Source organism: Lissotriton helveticus, chromosome 8 (assembly GCF_964261635.1).
Source record: "Lissotriton helveticus chromosome 8, aLisHel1.1, whole genome shotgun sequence".
NCBI lineage: Eukaryota > Metazoa > Chordata > Amphibia > Caudata > Salamandridae > Lissotriton > Lissotriton helveticus.
Genome location: NC_136069.1, coordinates 1,219,368,156 through 1,219,385,248, shown reverse-complemented (window position 1 = coordinate 1,219,385,248; position 17,093 = coordinate 1,219,368,156). Strand labels below are relative to the sequence as shown.

The window sequence follows — 17,093 nt, the reverse complement described above, 5'->3', positions numbered from 1 at the left end:
ATACAGAAGTCTAATCCCCTTTTCCACACCCCTAGCAAGGGAGCCCGTGGGTCCTTCCAGGCTCGGGCAATATCACGTTTGGCCACTGTAAGGCCCAATAGCAGCAAGTGGCGCTTGTAGATGTTACCTCCCACCTGTTCCATAACATGCAAGAGGCCCAGCTGCGGGGAGCAGGGGAGGTCCCATCCCAACACTTCAGACAGGCAGTCCCAGACACCAGTCCAAAATCTCACCAGCTTATCGCTCGCCCACACCGTATGTACAAATGTTCCAATCGCACGGCCACACCGCAAGCAATCAGGGGAGGCTATCAGGCCCGCCCTCCACAATCTGTCTCTAGTATAGTAGGCCCTGTGCAAGTATTTAAATTGGATAAAGCGCAGGCGAACCGCTATTGCCGCCCCCCTCAGGGCCTCCAAGGCTTCCCTCCAGTCCTCTTCTTCCAGGTCTCCTATGTCCTTCTCCCAAGCAGATCTCAGAGTATCTAGAGAAGAGGAGCAATGCGTGATTAACGTTTGGTATATACTGGAAATTTTCTTCGTGTCTATCTCACCCATGAAGACCTTAGCCTCCAGCGGGCTGAATTCGGGCAAGGAGTCCAGACCGACCAGGGAGGGAGACAGGGCGTGTCGGAGCTGTAGATAGCGAAAGAACTGTGTTGGGGGCATATCGTATTCCTCTCGCAGGGCTTGGAACGTCTTAAAAGCCGTGCCTGTCATTACGTGGCCCAGGGCAGATATACCTATTGCGTCCCAGCCGCTGAAACCTTTCAGGGATGCCAGCGCCGGCAGTCGCCCATTGTGCCAGAGGGGAGTCTCCCTCGTCAATTTGTTCCACCATCCCATGCGGCGCAGCGCTCCGCGCCACACCCGAAAGATCACCTGTGTGACCTCCAGAAGCCTCTTCCGCTCCGCCGCCGAGTACAAGATGGTGTGCAGTGTTGCTGGGTCCATCAGATACCTCTCAAGGGCATAGGCCGGATCGCTTCGATCTCCATACCACCATTCGTTTAGCACCAACAGGTGGGTCGCTTGGTAATAGGACAGAATATCCGATGTGGCCAGCCCCCCACAGTAAGTGGAAAGAAAACACGTGCGAAGTGCCACTCTCGCTACCCCACCTGCCCAAAGGAACTGGCTCAGTGCCGAGTTCACTCGACGAAATCATTGCAGTGGAATAGGGTACGGATGGTTCTGTAACTGGTACAGTAGGCCCGGAAGAGCCACCATCTTAAATATGGCCGAGAGGCCGTAGACATTCAGGGGCATTCTGGACCATGTCGTCATGTCGGAGCGCGCACAATCCCACACCGGCAGTACATTGCGAGCCCACGAGACCCCCGGGACGTCCGTCAGGAATATCCCCAAGTATTTAATGCCTCCTGTAGCCTCCTGCAAGACATCCGCCCAGGGCCCCAGACCCCCGCGATCTCCCAGCGTCCATAGCGTAGACTTCCGCAGGTTCAGGCAAAGGCCCGACACCTCACCAAAGATACGCATAATTTCCAGGACTCTCGGCCCGACCTATGTAAGTCCGTAAGAAAGAATAGGACGTCGTCGGCATAAAGCGCTATTCTGTCAGAGGGTCCCGCCACCCATTCCACACCTCGCAGCTGAGCGTCCATTCGCACCCATGCCGCAAGTGGCTCCATCGCTAGGGCGAATAAGTAGGGCGAGAGGGGGAAGCCCTGGCGGGTGCCCGGCCTATAGGGAAGGGGTTGGACACCGCTCCCGCTACTCTCACGGACGCTGTTAAGTCGGTGTATAGCAATTGTATGTAGGAAAGAAATCGGGGCCCCAGGTTCAGGCGAGACAGGAGGGCACGTAGGTAGACCCAACTGAGGGAGTCGAACGCCCTGTCAATGTCTGCCAGGAGAAGCGCCGCCGGAAGCCCGGCTGCTCGAGCCGCCTCCACTACCACCTGAGCACGCCTGATATTGTGGCGTGTCGCCCTACCAGGCATGAATCCGGCTTGGTCCGGGTGAACCAGATCCGCTATGTACGGGAGCAGACCATTAGCCAAGGCCTTTGCCAGCAGCTTCGCCTCCACATTCAGGAGCGAGATCGGCCTGTAAGATTCATGGTGTTTAGGAGACCTCCCAGGTTTACAGAACACCACTATTTCGGCATGTCGCCAGTCCGCCGGTAGGCGCCCACTGTCCCTGGCCGCCTCTAACGCTCGTTTATAATAAGTTCCCAACTGAAGATGAAACATCTTCAGGAACTCACAGGGAAAGCCATTGGGCCCCGGGGCCTTGCCAGTGTTCAGCTCTCCCAGCGCTGTGCCCAGCTCCTCGGCCGACAATGGAAGGTCAAGCTTGGCACGTCCCGCATCCGACAGCGCCCGCGGCGGGAGATCCGCTAGGAATTTGTCCACGTCCTCCGCCGGAAGAGACTCCCGAGGAGTATATTGGGTCGTGTAGTAGCGTGCGAAGCTGGCCGCGATAGCTGGTGGGGCCGTCACCGCTTCACCCGCCTCATCACAGAGGCCCGGCAAAGAGTGCGCCTGGAACATAGACTGGCAGAGCCTATAGAGCATGGCGCTGGATTTGTCCCCCCACTGGTAGATCCTACTTTGTGTAGCCAACCAGAGTTGGCGAGCCTCATCCATCAGCAAGGAGGTGTATGATTGCTGCTGAAGGAGCAGTTGTCCCACGGCATCGGCATCATCCCCAGTCGTACACTTTTCCTCTAGATCTTGGACCCTATGTGCCGCATCAGTGATAGCCTCCCTTCGGGCCACTCGGGCTGCGGCACACCATGCAATATCCACCCCACGGAGCACAGGTTTTAAGGCTTCCCAGAGGGTCACCGCGTCCGTTTCCGGCCTGTCATTCTCGTCCCAGTAATGGGCTATGGCGGTCCTCATATGCGACTGATAATCTACTTGCTGCAAGTGCCAGGTGGAGAGACGCCATCTAAAAGGCTGCCGTCTCCTGTCTAGGTGGAGGTCCAACAAGACCGGGGAGTGATCGGATAAACTGCATGGGAGAATGGAAGTGGAGGCCACCCGCTCTATCCAACTCTGGGGGACGAACAAGTAGTCGGTTCTAGAGAACGACCCATGGACTGCTGAAACATAAGTGTATTCACGGCTATGCGCATGTTGATATCTCCAAGCATCAATCCAGCCCATCCCCTGCACCATGCCTTTCAATCTAGTCGAGGTATCAGCCATGGGGCCCCCTCCCGGTCTGTGGCGATCCATGCTCCCATTCATCACGTTATTCCAGTCACCCCCTACTATCGCCAACACGGTTGGGATTTCAGCCCACACATCAAACAGTTTCTCAACTAGGGCTTCCTGCAGTGGACGTGGGGCATACACACTTCCGAAGACCACAGATTCACTCCCCACCTTCCCCTTGATGAAGACATTACTGCCATGGCTGTCCACCCATTGTGTTTCGTGTGAATAGGACACTCTATGGTGGACAAGGATCGCAACCCCCCGTGACCCTCGCACAAATCCAGCATGATACACCTGCCGATAACCGTAACGCTGTAAGCTCAGAGTCTTGGACCCAAGGAGGTGCGTCTCCTGCAGGAGTAGCACGTCCGCCTTTTCTCTCTTTCCCAGCCGCAAGACCGCACCCCTCTTGATTTTATCAAGCATCCCCCGTACATTCCAGCTCACGACTCGCAGGGAAGCCAGTGGGGATTCTGTGTCTCGAGTGTCACCCGCCATCAGGGGGCATGTACAGCAAGGCCCTGGGTGTCATAGATTGCACGCACACATAGGAAATTAAGCGCACACGAATAGACACTGTGTTATAACAAGTTACCCCAACTTCCCCATTATCCCCCTCCGCCCCCCCTGCCCCCCTGCTCCCCTCCCGCTGCACCCCCATCCCTCCATCCCCCCATCCAAACCCGCAACTACCCATCCACCCATCCACCCCCCCACCCCATACCTCACCAACATGGAAGTACCTGTCGCAGAATAGGGTATCGCCAGCCCCCAACGGGAGGCCAGGTACCTACTACCCCAATGGATCCCCACCAACTACCCACTCTAATTTTACCTACCCCTTACCCAACTGACCTAACAGCCCCGTGGGTACGTCCGCCCTCCTACAGGCATTCCCCAACCCACAACCCCCATGTATACATGCTACACGGAGCACACAGTTAAATGGGAAGTCACAAGCAAGAACGTCTCCTCCGGTATAGCCACGTTCAAATGGGAAAGGTTCCGAGCCCCATGGCCAGGATGTGCGGCGTAGCGCGGGGCCTCAAGACGCAGATGTCGGATTATCCACCTCCTCAGCCGCCCCGGCCTCTCCAGTGCGGAAGGTTGACTCTTCTGGGAGCGCGAACGCCAGTTGCTTCTGCTGCGTGACCTCCGGGGAGTTCTCGAAGGTCCGCCTGTAGATGAAGAGTCAGAGTCTCTACCTGGAGGAGTATGCACCCTAATGCGAACTGTTTCATCTGTCCAAGCAAATACCTCCTCAGGCGAGTTAAAGAATTGTGTCCGGGATTGGAAGACCACTCGGAGGCGTGCTGGGTACAGCAGGGCGTACTGAATCTTCAGATCTCGCAGGCGCGCCTTGGCCGCAGTGAAGGATTGTCTTTGTTGCTGCACTAGCTTAGTATAGTCAGGAAAGATGAGGATCTTTTGATTGTCATACATCAGGGGCTCCTTCGCTCGTGCCTGTCGCAAGATAACATCCCGATCGTGGTAGTTGAGCAGTTTGGCGATCACGGGCCGAGGACGGGCACCCACAGGTGGCTTCGGGAGTAGTGCTCGGTGCGTCCTCTCAACCACAAAGCAGCACGAAAGGGAATCCGGGGGGAGCCACCCTTCCAACCAACGGGTCAGGAATTCCGCCATATCGCCCTTCTCGCTATCCTCCGGAAATCCCACAAAGCGTAGATTGTTCTTCCGGGCCCGACCTTCTGCGTCTTCAACCCTGAGCGCGAGGCCCTTCTGTATGCCCTCCATAGTAGCCACCTTCTTTTTAAGCATTACCACATCATCCTCTACCTCGGTGATCCTGGTCTCGGTTTCAGTAAAGCGGGCCACCGCATTGCGCAGGTCTTGTCGAAGCAGGGTAACATCCGCACCGACGGCCCCGATTTTTGCGTCTAACAAGCCCCTGGACTGCGTGATTGCAGCCATGAGGGCCGCGTTGTCAGGGCCCGGTCCCTGGGAGCCTCCTGCGGCCCCGGCCCTGCCACTCAGCCCCGTGAATTTGTCGATAGCGCCTTGTTTTGAAGTGTCATGGTGAGCCACTGGCACAGGAGCGTAGTCCAAGCAGGCCGCGGGGCGCCAGAGGAACCCCTGTCTCACACTGGGCGCGGGCCTCTGGTTGCAGCCACTCGGCCTTTGTAGGCGAGCAGAAGAACCAACAGGCCTCGCAGGGGGGTATGGTCACCGCGGCGCCCACCAGTCACAGGAATAGCGCCAGGATGCAGGATGTAGTGTCTAGTGTCACAGACCTGTAGCCAGGGGGCCGAGGCGCTAGCATCCAGGCCAGCCGTGTCCGTTTGGTCTCTTTCAGTGGCTTCTGCCTGCAGGCCCCACGAGCCTCACTCCGGTATCCGGGTCCCCACTGGGGGGGAGGGGTGCAGGGGGGTGGGGGGGCCCGGTCGAAGAGGGCCGAAGGTGCAAATGTGTCGAGTCTCTCCCCACACTCGGGTCGCCAGGCTCCCGCGGTCCGACTAGGCCGCCGAGTGAGCGCAGGCCCAGTCGAGGGTGTCTCCCCTCCCCCCGCAATGTCTCCCGCCCGAGCCGGCAGCTTACCCGGCCTCCGATGGTAGGACGGCCTCAGGATATCACTGGGACCCTTCCGCAGCAGCCGTTGGCGGGTCTCTGCGCAGCTCCGGGTCTGTCCGCCGCCAGAAGTGGGGCCCGGCGAACTCCGTCTTGCTGCACGCCGCGTCGGCTCACTTCCGGCCGGGCGCGGGCCAGCGCAGGGTCCCGGCTCTCCCGAGCGGCACAGGCCCTCCAAGCTCAAGACTCTGATCTTCGGCGGTGACGCCGCAAATGTCCCCAAAGCACCGCCGGAGCCTCCTCTGCGTTGTTAGCGGCCAGGCACTTCACCAGGGCGGTAGTGGGTCAGGGCGATGCAGGATGTTTGGCAGGATAGTGCGCCGGCGGGACGGAGCTCTCTTAGAGTGCGACCGCCAAGATCGCCGCCTTGGCCACGCCCCCCCTGAGAAACTGTTTTGACCGATTTTTGTTTTTCGAACCGCCATCTGGGTTTAGCTGTAGGGTCGCGGCGCCAAGTCTTTGGAGTGCAAGCCGAAGACACAAGGTCGACGGTTCTGGTTGGTCCTAGGGCGTTCCCTGGACTGACAGACGCATTCCTTAGCACGGAACACCCTACCTCCGCAAGCAGCAAGGTTAGAGGATGGAGTTTTTCAAGATGGAGAGACCTGTTGAAGAAACAAACTTTAGAGCCAAAATATGTGAAATAATGAGTAGAAAATGTTTTTTAATATTGTGCGTTTTCATGTTGATTAGCTTGATGATGTTTTTAATGGGATACGTTATATTCTCTTTCAAGTGACGTTTGCATCCACTACACAACCCATACCTTCTTCTACTGTTTCTTCGCATTCTTTTCATCCTCTGCCTAAACATGAGACCGTTAGAAGAATGGAGTTTGTTAATAACTCTTTCGTTCAGCTTCTGCACCAACACCAATTAGTAGTGAACACGACTAACTGTTGGGTGTGTGGTCTTATGCCTCACACTACTGATAAAGGTATTCCTTATCTAATCCTGCCATTTAGCTACAATGGTTCTGTATGGGCGTACCGAACGATGTTCATCTACGCTCGCGAAGTCCACCCCCTACGTTCTGTGAAGGATAATCCAAAGAATAGTGCTCTAGTTAAGGCAATAGTCAATATGATTAAAGGAGCTAGTTCCTATGACCCTATCCCGAGAGATGAGACACTAGCGTATATTGGATGGAACGTGACCGGATATGGAGCTAGTCTGAGTAAGAACCAGCAAACGAAAAGATCCTCTCCGATTTGGATTGTACCCCATCAGGGTCATCTTTGTCTGCAAGGGAATGGCAAGAATCCGAGAGCTCAGTTAGGGAGTAGTATCTGCACTGAGACATATGTTTTTTCGTCCCAGACTTCCCCATCGTTCCTAGCAGCTAAGGGTACCTATTTCATCTGTTATGATAGAGCATACACATGGCTGCCCCCTGATTTCTCGGGCACATGTTTTGTCTCATTCCTGTTGCCTCCAACCTACACGGCCACGGCAGATTACCACAAGACAAGAGTAGTCAGAAGTGTCTTCAGTGAGGAAGATACTGCAGGACAAGAATTGGGAGATTTCTTGAAGGGTTTTCTGCCGTTTTGGGGACCTATGGTGAACAGCAGGAACATACCACAACTGACGAGAGTGGTTGAGTCCACCGTAGTTGAAACTGCCGGTGCCCTTAGTAACTTGACTGCTGAGCTCCAGTCGGATCGTCTTATGACTCTCCAGAACAGAGTTGCGTTAGATGTCATACTTGCAGATCGAGGTGGGGTATGTAAAGTGATCCAATCAAGTTGCTGTGTTTTCATTCCAGACAATGCTCCGACAGTGTACCAGGCCATTTCCAAACTGCATAAAATCTCCAAATCTATACACGTGGATAAAGGAGATTGGTCGTTGATGGGATGGTTCTGGGAACTGTTATCCACGTGGGGATGGAAGACTCTGATGGTAATTGGGGTGATCTTAGCCATCCTTTTCCTGCTCTGTCTTTGTGTACAGTGTACTCCCGCTATATGTGGTCTCTGTGCTACATCGTGTGTAAGGAAACCCCTACCAAGAGACGTGCTAAGTAATAGGATGATGCTACAGCAACATCTTGATGATCTGATGAGTATAGACCTGGACTCAGACTGACATGGGTTTAGGTTATTGCCTATGTAAGGGCAAAAGGAGGGTCTGAGGTAATGATTGTTATAAAAGTCGTCGTATAATGACGATTTTGGTATCAGCAGACCGAATATGGCGAGTGCTAGATGTGTGAGTATTTTCGTCCTATTCGAGTGACGAGATCACCATGAAATCAGGGAGGCCATTCTGAACCCTCGGGTTCCATCTTGCGTACGGCAGCCATTTTGTGGTTGCCCTCACAAAGGCCGGTGACAGTGGCCGAACGAGTCTCCAAACACACGTACACTTTAGCTGTCTTCTAAATGACCTGAACGATCGACCCTCTTGCCTGAAGCCAAACTGGTTTAACCAGTCCCTTCCCCGGTAGCTGATCGAGATTACGGATCGAGACACAAAACACCATCAAACCTTTTATTGCGCATAACTATGTCTTATCTTGCTCACACCTGTCTCTACTCTTTTCTTTATGATCCGTTTACGATGGGGATGTGCCCGGTTTTATGGTGGGTTCGATCGACCTGTCTGATCAAGAATGTTGGGGTTGACCAATAACTGATTATGGGCTGGACAAACTGAAAAATGGGCTTGTCATCATGATCCTGCCTTTTTCTTTCTGTGAAAACATGTGAGTGGTCAACTGTAAATTAGGAATATTTGCCTGAAGCATAATATTTGGTATAAAAAGGGATGACTGTTTTTTGTGAGCGAGCAGTCTCCTGAGAACATACACCGTGTTGTACTTCTAGGATCTCTGTTACAAGCTGCAGCTAATAAAATTGATCTTTGACGTCACCAAGAATCACCAGTGTCTCTGTACTCTAAGACAGGTGGACCCGGAGACTAGGGCGTTTCCCCTGGCGCCGCTGGGTCTTAAATAACCCGGTTCTTCATTAAAAGAGGAATAGATAGTTTTGGGAGGGAAGAAAGGAAGACTGTTCCACACGGGGGGGAGAATTCTTTTAGTATTTTATAGAGTTCCTTGCTTGATTGGGCGGCATTATTTATTCTATGGGTGAGGTGAGTTTGCTTAGCTAATTTAATATTTTTTATGTAGTTACAATGAAGATTATTATATGACTTCCGATTTTCCTCAGTTTTATTGATTCTCCACTTACGTTCAGCAGCTCTACTTAATTTCTTATCTGTTTTCAATTCATCCGTGAACCATGGAGAAGCTTTACTTTTGACTCTTACTTTGGACAGTGGGGCAGCTTTGTTCAATGCGACCACAATGGCAGAGGCCAGCATATTAGAGGCCTGTTCCACGTTCTCCAAAGGCGAGATCAGCGGGGGCTTAAAATGCGAGTTAAACACTTCAGGGGAACGTTTACGCCATGGCCGAATTAAAGTATCACTCTTAGGGTCTAATTTCCTGTTGCGGTTCATGGACATGCTAAACTTCAATAGATAATGGTCAGTCCATAATAGAGGTACTGGGAGTTCGGTGGTTAATTTGGTTGAGTTTGTAAATATTAAATCTAGTGTGTTACCAGCTAGATGAGTAGGACCCTCTGTCCTCTGTGTTAACCCAAGTGTGTCCATAGCTTGGGTTAAATGGCAGGCATCAGGATCAGAAGCTAAATCTGCATGGAAGTTAAAGTCCCCAATTAATAAAAAGGTATCAACTGCAAGTACATGAGATGCAATAGTGTCTAGCAACTGGTTAACGAAGGTGGTTCTAGAACCAGGTGGTCTATAGACCAGGGCTCCTCCCCATGTTTCAGTATCTGGAGTTTCCAGTCTAAATACCAGGATCTCTAGTGTAGCAGTGGTGCAGGATTTTAAAACATTAATTACACAGGGAACTTTGGCAGCGACTGCAATGCCACCTCCTCTCCCTACCTCCCTGTCTTGTCCAACCAGGTGGTACTGTCGCGGGAAAGCTATTGTGACATCAGAGGAGGCCAGGCTGTGCAGCCATGTCTCCGTGATAAAGCATATGTCTGGCAGCTCGGCATCCATGAGGCTCCAAAGTTCTAATGCATGCTTGGGCACAGACCTCGCGTTAAGGTAGAGAGCGTTAATTACGGTGGGGGTGCTAATGACGTCTGAGACTTGTGTCTTGGCATTAACATATTTCCGTGGTTGTGCTCTTCTGCAATTAGGGAGAAATGATTGCTGATTAGCCAAGGATAGGTCTTTTTGTGGAGAACATACAAGGGCCTGCAAGTTGAAGGGGTTTAAAGCTCTTAATTCCTTACTTGAGTAACACAACATGGTGTCGGTAACTTATCATGTGTATATGCTGTTGAATTTTTATTTTTATGTTTTGTTTCATGCATAACTTTATTTGTGTTACCAATATTTTTATTTGTGATATAGGCAAAAAACTATATTTTTAACAGCAATATTTTTGTTCTCAATATTTGTTGTTTTATTAGTTTAGTAAAGGAAGGCGATATTTTTGTTAATGATATTTAATTTCCTATATTTGTGTGTTCCAATATTCTGTGCATCAATATTGTGTCTTTGCAACATCAAACTATTCAAGATTTGTAGTAGTATCACAATGGGCTTTTCTGGCGCAGAGCCAAGCACTTTTTTTTAGGTTGAGCATTCAAGACCTCTTGTATATAGTTTAGCAGATATTTATATGTGTATGTACTTTGTGGGCTCCGGAGATCAGCCGTAGGACTTGTCTGCTTCCGCTCAGGGACTTTTTCTTCGGTTCAACTGCATCTATTTAACTGTCTTGATAGAAAATAACCAGTAGAGGTAAGTAAAATACCAGAATTACTTTCTACTTGTTCAACTGCCTCTATCTAACTATCTTGATAGAAAATGACCAGTAGAGGTCAGTAAAATACCAGAACTGCTTTCTGCGGAGGTAATTTCTTTTTTTCAATTTTTCTGTCAACTGCCTCTATTTAACTTTCTTGACAGAAAACGACCAGCAGAGGTCAGTAAAATACCAGAATCACTTTAGCATTCTCTATATTCCAGTCCATGGAAATTGTCTTCCACGAGCACCCGTAGACAATAATATTTTTTTCAAATCTTGTATTTTTAGTAATGTGATCACCATAGGCCCTGCTTTTATATTAAAAACAGAACTTTGGGCTATACCATTTCCCGCTGAAAGGCAATATTTCTCTCCATGTGTTCCCATACCTGGCGTGTTATGCAGTTTGGTGCTTACTTTCCCTCCATGTTAAAGAACAGTAGATGTTTCAGCACCCATGCTAATGTGCTGCATAGCTTAACACATATAAGGTCCCAATGGTGAGACCAATTGCATTGCAAATGCTTGTTCTGTGCTGCAGTGAGTAAAGAGAATTAATTGAACTGAAAATTTCTCTGAATAAATACTTAATTTTCAGATAATTCAGTTTCAAAACAGTGAGCAAGGTGTTGCTCAGATTAGAATTCCTTAAAAAACAGGAGACGAGGCACTTGGCAAAACAGGAACAGTTCTTTAATTAAACAGTTCAGCCAGGAGAACCTTTACAGGCACGAGGTCTGAGGACTGTCTCAATTTAAATTGGATTTGTGCTATTCTTATATACATAATTACAACAAGCAATAGAAGTTTCTGGCGCACCATATATGGGGAGGAATGTTGGTTGCTCCCTTAGAGTCATAAATTAATGGTTGAATGGTTAATACAGGTGGGTCTCACCCTTGCATGAACAAAGTGTGGCCAGTGGTGAATGTGTCCAGATGTCCAGCATGGGGAGGGCATGATCAGTACGTGTGCTAGGTCCTGATTGTCTATGTGTTCATAACTCATGTGGCATCTGCCATTGTCATGTTTTCAGAAGAGCGCGTACCCCCTCCGCTGTGTGCGCTTCATTGGGGCAATCTGCCCTGACCATTGTAATGTCGCTGTGCCTATCTGTGGGATTGATCAAGAGTTTCCTGCCCAAGTGTTTGCATGACAGCTAAGCACCCTCCCATCTGCGACCATCAATCAGTAATCCAGGTCCTACGTCGCAGGGCCGGCCTGACTACATACTTGCGTATCGAGGTAGATGTGGAGTTCAGAATGGGCGATTATATTAATAAGTTCATTTTTATTGATAAAAGTATTGTTATCCATATAAACAAAAGATTGCCTCTTTCTGCTTCTGACAGCAACTGTCCGAAAATAAAGCACTAACTCAGAGAAGTATTGGGTTAAATGAATTAATTGTATGTACTGAAGGCACATAAAACAGGTCTTATGTTCTGCGCTAACAAAGCCTATCTTGAAACTGCCCCACGTGTTAGTTGATGACAGACAGAAACGTGACATTGCACTAAACGGCAGGTCTGCACTGTGTAGATCAAATAAAACAGCTGGCTGCAAATGTAGAATGATAATGCCACTGAGAGGCCCACAAGGGTACAATGTATCATGCAATTAAATACTACAAAAAGGGGGGTGTACTTCTTGGATGAACTATACTTGTGATTTACTGTAACAGATTATTATATTAATACAATAGCAACAGACATCTCTGGAATATGCTGTTTCCACTGACTTATCTAGTGATTGACAGTTTATAATCTATAATGTTCAGTGTTCTTTGGTTTCTTTTACGCTGTTTGTAGTTACTGTTCATATCTGTCTGACCCTCTCTACAGTTCTCCTTAATATACGATAAGGTAGCTCAGTAGGCTGTGGATATGTTGTCATAAAATGTGTAGGACAGGCTAATCAACAAGCTGGAGGATCTGTGTAAGCTCCAGGAGTGCATGTTTTTCTGTAATGAGTCCATAGTCACTCATCAGTGGAGAAGGAGGGGCACCTACTATAGTTACCTAACCCTATGAGTTTGAAAAATAGGCATAGTCGCTAGTTAGATGTTTTCATTTGGTGTGTAGGACATTTGGAATATTCTTGGGAAACATATTGTATGCTATCCTTACTTTAGGAGGCTTTGGTAATTCTCCTTTATCCATTGACTTCATTTGCTAAAGAACCTTCAGTCATTGACTTGAGACATTGTCAATAACATGTTAAGTAGGCCAACAGCTGTTTGAGTGTGTTCTACCTCCATCGGAATACATAAGGAACAATTTTACATCTCAAATCAGTTAGCAAGTGGTTAATAGCGTTGGAGAGTGAGCGCCCCAAAAAAATAATTGGAAAAGGAATGCTTCAGAAAAAAGGTTGGTTTATTTTCTGTATTATCCATTTTTCTAATGCTTTGTCAGTGCTTGCTCCCCAGTACTGCAACATTTCTCCCAATTTAAGATAAACGTAGTTTACATTTTCAAATGGTATTCTATTCTGCTTAACCAGTTCACGATGGCCGCCGGCTGTATAATCAGTGAGTGAGCGGCCCGGCAGCACTAGGGTGCGAGCACTGCCAAAAGCATTTCAGAAAATTGATGATACAGAAAATAAAGCAAACATTTTAAGGTCTGGCTAAAGATAGCTTTTGCAGGCTAGCAGAGCTTTGTTTCCAATTCCATAAAATATAAATAGAGTGGTATTAGGCAATGTGTGTCTCACTGCATGCAATCAGTTGTTTGGTGTATCATTCCACCTCCTATGGCATGTTTACACTGCAATCCATAAAGTCCTATCTAAATACTCCACTTAGTCGTCACAAATTCAAGTCATACATATATTCTATACACTCACAATTACCACTCACATTACAATCACTATTCTACCACCACAATTACCACTATCACTACCACCACTGGCTTTACTCACCACTATTGCCATCACTACCTTCATTGTGAGGTTCCTACGAGGAATAACGCACAGAATAACAATCCTTGGGGCATATTATCAGGGACGGGCGATACATTATCGCCGCTTTTATCGGCAGGAGACTGCCGATAAAGTGTCGATAATGTGCTTGATAATATGGTCTCTGAATTCCTATCGAAGCCCATGTTAGATGTCTTCACATCTAACATGGGCTTCGATAGGAATTCATGGAGCATATTATCAAACCTATTATCGCCGCTTTATCGGCAGTTTCCTGCCGATAAAAGCGGCGATAATGTATCGCCTGTCCTTGATAATATGCCCCCTTGTTTTTCAGTAGCATTTATATTTCAGATACTCATGTCTGTTCCTTGGTACAGGGGCTTGCATGCCACACAAGTTTCAAATCTGTTGCCCACTGTTTAGTTTATAGAATACATTCTAAACAGACACTGCTCTTTCTTGCGTACAACACTGTACCGAGTTTGAAATACTACCAAGTTCTTGGGTAAAAAGTCTTCACTACCAGCTAAACCTATTATTGAAGAGTGAAGAGTGTATAGGAGTGTATAGGGTTACTTGGTCATTCCAAATGCAGTGGTGGCCCGTCAGTGCAGGATTCGGGGATTCCCGCACCTTTTCCAAAGCATGATGAGTGTCTGTCAGGTTTGGCAAATGTATTCCTGACAGACTCTCAACATACCCGGGTCAGGCAGTCAGATGCTCTACATACACAGGAGCCTGGCATCCCGAGTCTAGGTTTGCTAGGCTGAAGATCTCATGGTCCTGAGGGCAGTGACTTCATCCGCCAGGCAAAGCTCCATGAGAATCCTTCCCCTGATGATAAGCCTCCCTTGAGCTTTATGTTTGAGCCGTGAAATAACCCTGGCTGTCTATCAGTGGCCCTTCATTCTACCCTTTCCCAACTCATCAGTGAGTGGGGAGGGATCAACAAGTTTCACTGACCCCCACCTGTGACCATTTAGGAAGGGTCTTTCTCTCATTGGGTGGCCCATGACAAGGCTAGCCAATGGTAGGAGATGGCTGGATCTTCCCTTTCTTCCTTCCTTTCTAGAAGCATCCAGCTCCTTTTAGGCAGTTGTGCTTCTCTTTCCAGCCACCCACTTGTCCTGCCTTCACTGCCATTGCTGGCCAGGTAAGTGCTTTATTGAATGTATGAGTGTATGTATATTTCATTTCATAAATCTTTATTCGAATTCCGAGAATTCATAAAAGCACGTCCACAAATTTACAATGGTGTTATAAAAGTCCCTATTAAAACTTGATAAATCGTAATAGACACCAGACAAATTTTACAATTTACTAAACAAAAGGAAAGTCAAGGATTGTCCATCATTTTGCAAGCTCGGGTGGCAATTCTCAAGAAGGTGCTGGTGCGGAAAACTATCTCTTCATTGTCCAAAGAAAGCAACATCTGATAAGATTCCCCCAGGGAAAGAGGTCTGTGTTTTTAAAAAAAGAGAGTTAAAAACCATTTTACATATTTTAAAAATTATTTACAAAAGTGCAAATCAGTTTGTGCGCTCACTCCGTTGCAGGGGCATCGTATGTTTTCTACGTTTGTCCGATAGCCTAGAGGAAAACTTAACAGAAATCTCACAGTTCCCGCCCTTAATCAAAATAAAAGGCTTCTTTCCCAGTTTACCATTGGCAGGGTAAGATATATTAATAAAGGGTACCTATACAATTCCCTGCCCATGTAACTAGAAACGGTGGACTTCTTGGATTCTTCCCTGACCCTTTCTGAGTTATAAAGTGCATAAAGTGCTTTTTTCAAGTCATTCTTATGGAATGAATCGGCTCTTATTGGGTCTAGGAAGAGGCTACCTTTATCAATACTACATAGACTCTGGTAGACCCGGAGAGCCAAGGAATATCCGTTCCTCTCTCGCACTTGAGGCAGTCAGTTATAATTTCTTGCGTTAGAGTAGCATATTTATTCCTCCAAACTGAATGCCAAAATAACGCAGGTCGGGTGTTAATAAAATCACAGATAAAATAAAAGTTAAGTTCCTTATGGCAAATATACTAGGAAGTAGAAATCGGTGCACCCAGCAGTTTTCTACAAAACCGATTTTCTTCCTGCTGGATGCACCGATTCTTCGCCAAACCCCATATCTCTGCCCCATATGTGGCTACTGGGACGCATTGCAATTAAAAAATCCTTAAATTTGCTTCAATAGCACCTGTTTTCTTCGGGCGGGGGAGGCTTAAAATTGAGTTGATGGCCTTTGAGAACTTGCTCGTGGAGTGGGACAAATGACCAGTCCACGAGCCGTTCGCAGCAAAGACCATCCCCAGATATGGAAAAGTTCGGGTGGAAATTAATCTGTCATTCCCTACCATCATAGAGTTAAGCTGGCGTTTCACTGGTCCACATGACATGATGAACGATTTTTTAAAATTCACATGTAAGTCCAGTCCGTCCATGTACTCTACAAAACGTTTAACTAAAATACGCAGAGAATTTGGAGTGCGGCCCATAAGGACCGCATCATCTGTGTAGAGAAGTACAGGTAACGGTTTGCCGTTAATTATGGGGACGTCTGGAGTTGACTGTCTCAGGGAATTGCTCAGCCCATTAATGTAAATAATAAAAAGCAGGGGTGCTAAAACGCACCCCTGTCTGACTCCCCTTCCTACCCTAATTGCACCCGACACCTCCCCACCCATGCCAATCCTGACTTGTGCCTTGAGATCAGAATGTAAAAATGCCAAGAAAGGTACCAGGGATTTATCCAATCCATAATCCAGCAGAATAGACCAGAGTTTAGACCTATTAACTAAATCAAAAGCGGATGATAGATCCATAAACCCTAAATAAACAGGAGAAGATCGGGCAGTGTTATATTTACTAATAACCAAATTAAGGTTCAAACACTGTTCTATTGTGCCGACCCTGCTTCTAAAAACCAATTGACATGGGTCTAATATACCGCTTTCCTCCGACCAATCTAAAATCCTATTGTATATAACTCGACCCAAGATCTTTAATATATTGTCAAGCCAGAAAACTGGCCTGTAGTTAATTGGTTCTGATCTATCCCCATTTTTATAAATTGGGACAATAATGCTCGTAGCCCAGGTATCAGGCATGGGGGCTTGAGGTATACTGTTAAAAACATTCAAAAGAACTGGGGCCCAAAAATCTGGTTTCCACTTTATTATATCTATGGGCAGCCCATCTGGGCTTGGAGCCTTATAACCTAGGCTCTGTGCGATCGCCTCTTCTACCTCCGACAGCGTTATCTGTAGGCAGCATAGGTGACCCTGCACATAGTGATCTAAGCCATGTAGCGGCGTGGCATACATTTTAGTGAAGTGATTCTCCCATGAATTACTGGAAATGGTGCAGCTGACTGGTATTATTTGTTGGCCCATATTGCGCAAGTCCCTGACTGCGGACCAGAACAAGTTGCCATCCTTTCCCCAGCTGACTCCGATAGTACTTCCCAGCGTTCACCCAGGAGAATGCACTTCCGCTCGCTTATTGCAATTTTGTACATCTTCCTGGCTGCCCTTACATTTGCCCTACACCTAGGTTTAGAGGTTAAAGCCTTGCGTA

General features: G+C 48.1%; 1 protein-coding gene across 14 annotated transcripts in view; it reads right to left on the bottom strand.

Annotated features, from left to right (window-relative positions):
• LOC144773261 (uncharacterized) overlaps positions 1 to 17,093 on the bottom strand; it is a 7,170,044-nt gene that overhangs the window by 6,128,587 nt on the left and 1,024,364 nt on the right. The gene's annotated exons all lie outside the window — the stretch shown is intronic.